The sequence below is a fragment of the Centrocercus urophasianus genome, unplaced genomic scaffold (genome assembly GCF_019232065.1).
Source record: "Centrocercus urophasianus isolate 14NV4802_14NV808 unplaced genomic scaffold, USGS_Curo_1.0 seq_22, whole genome shotgun sequence".
Lineage (NCBI taxonomy): Eukaryota > Metazoa > Chordata > Aves > Galliformes > Phasianidae > Centrocercus > Centrocercus urophasianus.
In genome coordinates, this window is record NW_024884778.1 from 15,745,963 (window position 1) to 15,753,897 (window position 7,935).

A 7,935-nucleotide genomic window follows, 5' to 3' on the forward strand; every position below is an offset into this window, starting at 1 on the left:
TTCCCCCGAGCGACGGTATAACACCCGCCTCTCCCCTCCGCCCACTTCAGGCTGTCCCAGTAGCTCCCCTCTTCTCCTCCTCTTCTTCCTCCCCCTCCTCCCGGCATCGTCGCCCGAGCATCCCCAGCTACTCGCTCCCCCGCCCGCCGGTGAGACAGCCGGGGCCGAGCACCGGGCGGCAGCGAACCCCGCACTCCCTGCATGCGGCTCGCGGAGGACCCGCGGCTCCCGCACACCTGCAGCGCTGCAGTGCTGCTTGCTCAGGCGGCAGCCCGGAGCCTGGTTTGCTGCCTTCTCTTCCTTCTTTTTCCTTTTTTTTTTTTTTTTTTTTTCCTCTCCTCCTCCATTCCTTCAAGCTCAGGTGTGGCACATCAGAAAGGAGGCCAGCTTAAAGCAGATAACATTAACTGCAGCTGGGGGAGAGGGAGCAGGCAGGGTACAGGCAATAAGAACAGGGTAAAGAAATGTTGGGGGAACATTTGGCAGGTGTGGACACGCTATGGGCGCTTTCTAGTCAAGCTGGAAAATGTAGAAGCAACCCACATAGGCATTTCTAACCAACATTTTGCTTAAAATTTGATTTGAATAAGTGTAAAATGGAAGAAAGAATAGAAAAATAAGAAAATACAAACCATTCTGTTTCAGATTGAATGAAATATTTCGAAATCATCTTTTTCTCCCCCCATTCTAATCATCTCCACACACATACGTAGTCCTGTGTTTTGTTCAGCCTATTCCATTATTCATCTCCACAGCTGGAAAACGGCTCACATTTTCATTCTAAATCTTCCCTCAGATCCATGTGCTCTGTGGCAGCTGTGATCATCAATATTTCGTTCTGCAGCCCCTGGAGATGCATTTGGGACCACTATCTCTTAAAACCTGGATTAATTTAAGCACTCTGGAGGATGCTGTCCTGGAGACAGCAAGCTCTTCCTTGTGAGCTCTCCCCATTACCTTATAACTCCATGGTTTATCACACTGTCAGGAAAACTGTCATCCAGTGCTTACTGAACACCTATTGAAAAATGCCCATGGACAGATTTTATATTAACTTTTATATTAACCTGACTTTAGAAATGAGTCTGATTATACCCTACTTGTAGCCTAAGTACATCTACATATTCAAATTTCTGCTATGGCTGAAGTTTTATTTTGGCTTTTGAACTATGCGTGCCTCAAGACTGGGTGTTGGGGCCTCAGTCTACGCTCTGTCAAATGTACTTAACTGTATTCTCTGCCACCTTCATACGCACATCTGACAGGCATAGGATAAGGTCCTTTCTTTGCTAATTGATACCCATATGGAGAGTGCTGGTCTCTACTATACTATGAAATGAAAAACAGCCAATGGTAGAACTATGGTAAAACATTATGCTAACATGGAAGAATTAATATCTATCTATCTATCTATATATATGTACATGGGTTTGCTTTATCAAAAGGATGGGGAAGGGAGGATTTTTTTATGTGTATATGTTTTCGCTTTCGTTTTTCAGTGGTGTGGGAGTAGGGAGAGGTAAGGTTAGGAGGCATCAGGGTTTTGTTTGTTTGTTACTTTGTTTTTGGTTTTAACGCAGCTGGTATCTACTAAGGTAGAACAGATGCATATTTTTCCCAATTTTGCTTTGTACAAATCAAACTCAGTTTTTAGATTCTCCCTTACCCCACCTTTCATCTACATTCCAACAGGGATCAAAACAGGCACTGTTTTTTCTGTATTCCAGCCAGGCTGAGCAGACTCAACAGGACACAAACATCAAAGGTGATACTGAATTCTCATCTCGTTACTAAAAATAGCTCTAAAAATGGATGGAAGCTAAGGGGCAGTAAATGTGTGACTAATGATACAATAACATGGAGGGAACAGTCTTCTATGTTCATCTAGGATAAATTTTACCTCACCAACAGGGAAGTTTACACTTCTATATAGTGCGCCCAATACATTGTCCAGTGCTAAATGTATCAGAACAGTGTCACCCTGTTGATACTCTGCCTAGTGTTCTTTGTAGCAAGTCATACCATGAGTAGCTTTCTGATGCAAATAGACTAACACAAGACTGAAGGGGACTGCTCCAAAGAACAGTCTATAAGATGACTGGCAGATGCAAAAGGTATTTAATCACTGCTGATTTGCTTAGTATTTGAAATCAGAAATATGCAAAGACAAATATTTCATTCACTATGTACTCTTGCACTGATTCCCATTTGATCTGACAACTGAAGAGCTTACAACATAATTGCTAGCTGATGATCCTTGTGAATACTGAAATCCAACACAGTTTGCAACATAAAGCTTCCAAAATTTTATAAAAGGTTGATTATCCCTTTTCTTTTTTCAATCCAAGGAAGCCTCCTCTATTGCAAGGAAAACAGTTCTCTCGATTACATCTCAGTTGGTGCACTAACCTCGTGTACTGCGTGCTCCTCATCATGAATTCACGTCTGCTTCTGTCAGTCTGCTGGGAGATCTGCACATGGCATGAAACCAGAGAAGAACACAGTGAATGGGATGGGAGCAAGTCTTGTGAAATGGTTGAACTGTAAGACAAAAAACATAGTTACCAACATCAGCAGGCCGTTCCTAGTAAAACCAGTATCTAATACTAAAACATTCATTAATTATCTAAAGCGTACTTCATGTTCTATAGAGGGGCTAGCCACATCACAAATCTCAAGTAATCTAGTTATGTCCAAGAAGATTTTTTCTGCGCTGTCTGCTCCATTCCTGATCTGCACAAGCATTTGGAGTTCTTACCTCCAACCCATTCACCGTAAGTAAATTTCCTGGCCATTCCTCCTGAGTTCCACACTAAAATGATGTTACCTAGCAAAATAATTCATTTGCCTTATTCAGATTTTATCTCCAAACCCCTAAGGAAACCATTAAAGCTCTATGTAGGAAGTAGACTGTGAGCAGAAGACAAATGTTTCTGCCAGTTAAAGAAAGGTGTGTGAAGTTCCAAATGTTCTAAAACTAATCATATTTAGATTCATAAACTAAAATTAATAAAGACAAGAAATTAACATGTGGAGACCATGCTGATAAAAGAACCTCCAAGAAAAAGCCATGTTTCCACAGGATATGTCAGGGTGCTAAAATGCACGGCAGTAGCATTGCCCAGACGTAACAAGGAATACATGCTGCACCTTCCCTGGCTGCAGGCAGAACACTTTCAGGCTATTAATTCATACTCTTCTGGGACATCTGATCAGTTCATATCTTCAAGGCACAAACACCTAGTGTGAAGACATACCAATACAAGGAAGGTTAACTCTCTTCCCTTTTTTCTGTCCTACCTCTACAAAATTCAGAAGGCACACGAAGAAAACTGCTTGAGACATTTTTACATTTTGACTCCCTAATGCTCTGGGCTCTTCTGGGAATTCAGGATGCTCTGCTCATCCTATGCTTTTTGATCCTTATTAGGATGCCTGAGTTTCTGTAGCAATTGATTCAGATAAGATGAAGTTTCTACTACACCACAAAAATCTTTTGGCTCATGTAGATGCTTCTATTTTTGTACTTTTTTCCTAAATAAAATAAATAAAAAAAGGTTGTAAGTAGCTATACAGAAAATAATTTTAATTAATATTAAAGCTACTGTGAACATATCTGATTTTGTAATAGCAAGACCAATGCAACTTTCAAGGGTTTAACGTGAGCAAAAAACACATTATATAGATCTGGAAATGAAAAGCAGGCTGTGTTCCATTTCTACTCCCTATTAAACCACAGTGCCTGTGTTGATTTCTTGTTCTTTCAGTAACCCTATGTCAATGCAATTGAAGTGGGGTATGGAGGGAAACAATCATATCCAGATTTAAGTTTTAGTTTAGATTTGATGTAAGCAAAATCTGCTCAAGTCTTATGTAAGGATTTCACAAAGTTAGGCCCTTCATGTGTAAATAGCTACACAAAAGAGAAGAAATACAATAAGAACGTCATTAGTGATACAGATCTGACACAACATTTTGGATCAAAAGACTGAGATCATAAAGCAGTTTGTGAACTAAGACATCTTTAGCTAGGCTTTTGCAGAACAGACTTAAGTCTAACAGCAGCAAGCTCTCTGAATCTTGTCTGATCAGTCTCTGAAATAGAAAAAAAAAAAACCTGTCTTGAAGTTAAACAACTGATTGCTGGGCTCCTATTTAGAGAGGCTTAACAGCTATCATCGTAGATCTCTCTCTCAAATTTATCCCCCATGACTGACAACGGTTTAGATGCTGAACTCACATTTCGAAAGAACTGTTGAAACCACTATCACATCCATTGATGTGGCCCTGCGGGGGATTTCTCTTGCCCTTTCTGTCAGGCTGAGATCCATCTTTTCTTTCTGTTAGACGCATTTCACCCTTCAGGATATTGTATCTTTGATGCAGGACTGGGTGCTATTTTCCACCGTACAGCTTTTCCACTACAGATGCACTAATATATGTCTTCATCTTTAACCATCTCTGAGGCACCTTGCTTTTAAAAGTTTTAGTTCCAGCTCCTCTGCAGCATTCCTCACTGCCTGCCTAAACAGTTAGTCTTTTCTTGACAGTCAATCAGCTCCTGCTTTTAATTTACTATTTTTTACTGTATAACTAAAGTGATCCAATGCTCCACTGACAAGGTACCACAGTCTGTGAGTTCTCCATGCTGCCTCATAAAGGCAAGCACTGTTTCCACTGTATTTTATGTATACCCCACTCTGCTAATATTGTTTGAAATATCTTGACCTTCCTAAACATGAGTTTTACTGGCAGAGAGCACTAGAAGGGAATTTTCAGTAGCAGGGTTCATACACATCTTCCCAGAGTTAGCAGTCATCTACTGAAATTGAAGAGATCATTCTATGTTGTGCCAGTCACGTCTGATGACTTAGCAAACAAAAACATTTTTACTTCTGTCAGTACTTCAGACAATAAAAGTAGAAAGAAATGGAACAGTAAGCATGAATTTATTTTTATTAAAAAAAAAACAAACAGCCATCCTCATGCCTCTGTCTGGAAACTTTGAGTTGCTCTACTTCTGCATAAGAGAATGTGAACTATGCTTCTAGTCAATTAAAGTGACCACTTCAATAGTTTAGCTAATGCATGCAGCCAATTCATGTTTTATTTTGGTATTTTCTGTTTTCAAAAATGGAGTGTAACATCAATACACTGCCTCAGAATTTAAAAATCTCAGAAGCTTTAAAAAAAAAAAGATAATCTTAAAAAGAGATCTGTCATTTTCAAGATGTTTCCTTTCTTGAGTTCATTTTGTTTGACTCTGCATGTTAGAAAATAAAAAGCACAATTTTTTTTCCCCAGGTCTTACCAAATCCAACCTATTATCTTCAGTATTAATGTTTCAGCATGAAGTGTTTAAGCACAGGAATACCTACAGTTTTAGATAAAGTACCATAGCCTACATTCTTATAGCAGGCCTAGTATTTACACAGACACTGTTACTGTATCTGCTCAATCACATAGATCACATAGGACAACTACTAACTCAGCAAACAATCCTTTCTTTGGCTGTCAGCACGCTGCTAGTTAACACTTAATTGCCTTCAACAAGACTCTTGCAGAGCAGGTGATGTGATGCTGCAGACGCTTCAACCAGTTTCATTTCCGCGCACAGCTGTTCAAAACTAAATGTTTTGCTTCCTTTTTGGCATTTTATTTTTAATCAGATATATATGTATTAATCAGATATGAAACTCCTCTGACTAAAATACTTTCCTCACAGATGTGAGAAATCAACTGACCATTGACACCAAGCCAACATGTGTAGATTTATATTCTGTGATTCAGACAAAATGAAACTTAGCTAGAAGACCAGAAAAAACAAGTTGCTGTAAAACTCCAACCCGTTATGTCCAGAAATAGCAACAGCTCCATGCTGTAAAAGACAAAATACACAATAGTCAAGCTTCATGATAGTTAATTAAAACTACAATCATACGCCAGACCTGGTGTGTGGACTTGTTTTTCCACATCCTAAAGAGGAAGTACCTACTACCTTTTAATAGAATATAATCCACAAGAATGGTAAATGGAGAAGATATGAAGGCATAGCAAGACCATGAAGAGTCACAAAAAAAGAAATATTTTTCTTTTTTTGCAGGAATAATTCCTTACAGAGTGGGAGGCTAGGCATCAACTCCAACAGTTTGGTTCTGCCTCTTCTGAATATCGTTCTAGTCATTGTGTCCTGATGTTTTCTTTAAGAAAGAGCTTCTAGACAAGAAAGAATATCTACACAATCATCACCGATGAGTTAATATCTACTCACTAGGTGCCACCCTGTATCAGTCCCACTGAAGAAGTTTTTACTGGTGGAATCAAAGTAGACTAATATATACTGAAGTGTAAGGGCATAAATGTTGTATTCACAAATATAGGTTCTTATTAGCCCTGAGACTTCCATGCTGCATTTGGTTATTAGTGCCTCCACTTAGTACTGAGACTAAATTGAGAAGAGAATAATGAGGAGCACAAGAATTGGATCTGCAGAGGAATCCATATTCACAGCCACTCAGTTGCATATTTGAATAATGTGCTGCAGATAAATACTTGGATTTTTTTTTTTGTAAGCTCATCATTTAAAAACCTTTAGCACATTGAAGCTCTGTCTGTAATTCATTCTCTAATAGGAAATTTTTAGTTAATCCTGTGTGGAGCCAGGAATTGGACCTGATGATGCTTGTGGGATCTTTACCAGCTCAAGATATTCTATAATTCTAACTAAACTTAATTTGAATCAAGGCTTAAGCCAAGTAGCTGTCACAAAATAAGAATCAAACCTTACATTGCAAACTCAACATACCATTTCCAGGAGGTAAATTTCAAAGGCAGATTTTCCTTTTCTGATGATGTGTAACTGAATATGAGACTTCTTCAGTTATTTGCAGTTTGAAAGGGTCTTGTGCACCTTAAAAAAAGGACTGATAGAAAGATCTATGATCTATAGCAACTTATAGTAAAATGCTATTTGAATTGCATGTTCACTGTGTCTATTTATGCCAAAGCACAGTTAAATTCATTCAGTGCACAATTCTACCTAAACATCATATATTGAATACATACTTTTTCATGATTGCAAGAGCTTCCAGCCAATAAAACAAACTGCAGAGCACTGCTCTGTCATGCTTTTTATGCTCCATTGCATAGTCACACAAGGCAGCAGGCCATCGGCCAGACACAGGATAAGCATTTCACTGCTCACCTATAGTAATTTGTGAACAACTCCTACAGTTATGTCATGTACTCCTGAGCATCCATCTGAAACTTTTGTACTCAGAAACAGTTTCCACAGCTTTACTATTCATACAAAGGCAATAGAGACAGAGGCTTGCAAATTTCAGACTTATTACTGCATACTAAAGGCTCTCTACTGGCTAGAACAGGAGTTTACAGTCACTAAGTCACTTAAAGTTTTTGCAAATCTTAACTGGTCTCCAGAGTTAGGCTGGGATAGCAGTTTTCGATGCTTCTGCTATTACAGACCATAATGTTAACTCATACTCACCTGGAAGCAAAGACCATCCCATCACCTGCATAACGTTCAGGCCAGATTAACTTAATACTGAGGCAAACAGTCAGAAGCAGGTCACAGAAAAATTGCAAAGCACACTAACATCAATTGCGTTTGTAAAATTGAAGTGGAAAGAAAACAACAGTAACCATAACATCTGTAATTAAAGTAGCCAAGGCTAAGATGATATGGCTCTACCATACAGCTTTGTGACTATAACTGCATTCATCTTTCCGGAAAATGAGAGAGTTTCCTCATTTCTTTGCTTACACTAGTATGCTTCAGAAGAAAGTTGTGTTGGAGTTCCAAGTCTTCCCTGTGTGAGAGAATATTATTTTTCAAACCTGGAAGAGCCACTGGAAACTTACTGCCCCCTGTAAGCCATACTGAAAATCTGTAGGAAGCTCTTCTTTAGGATTACA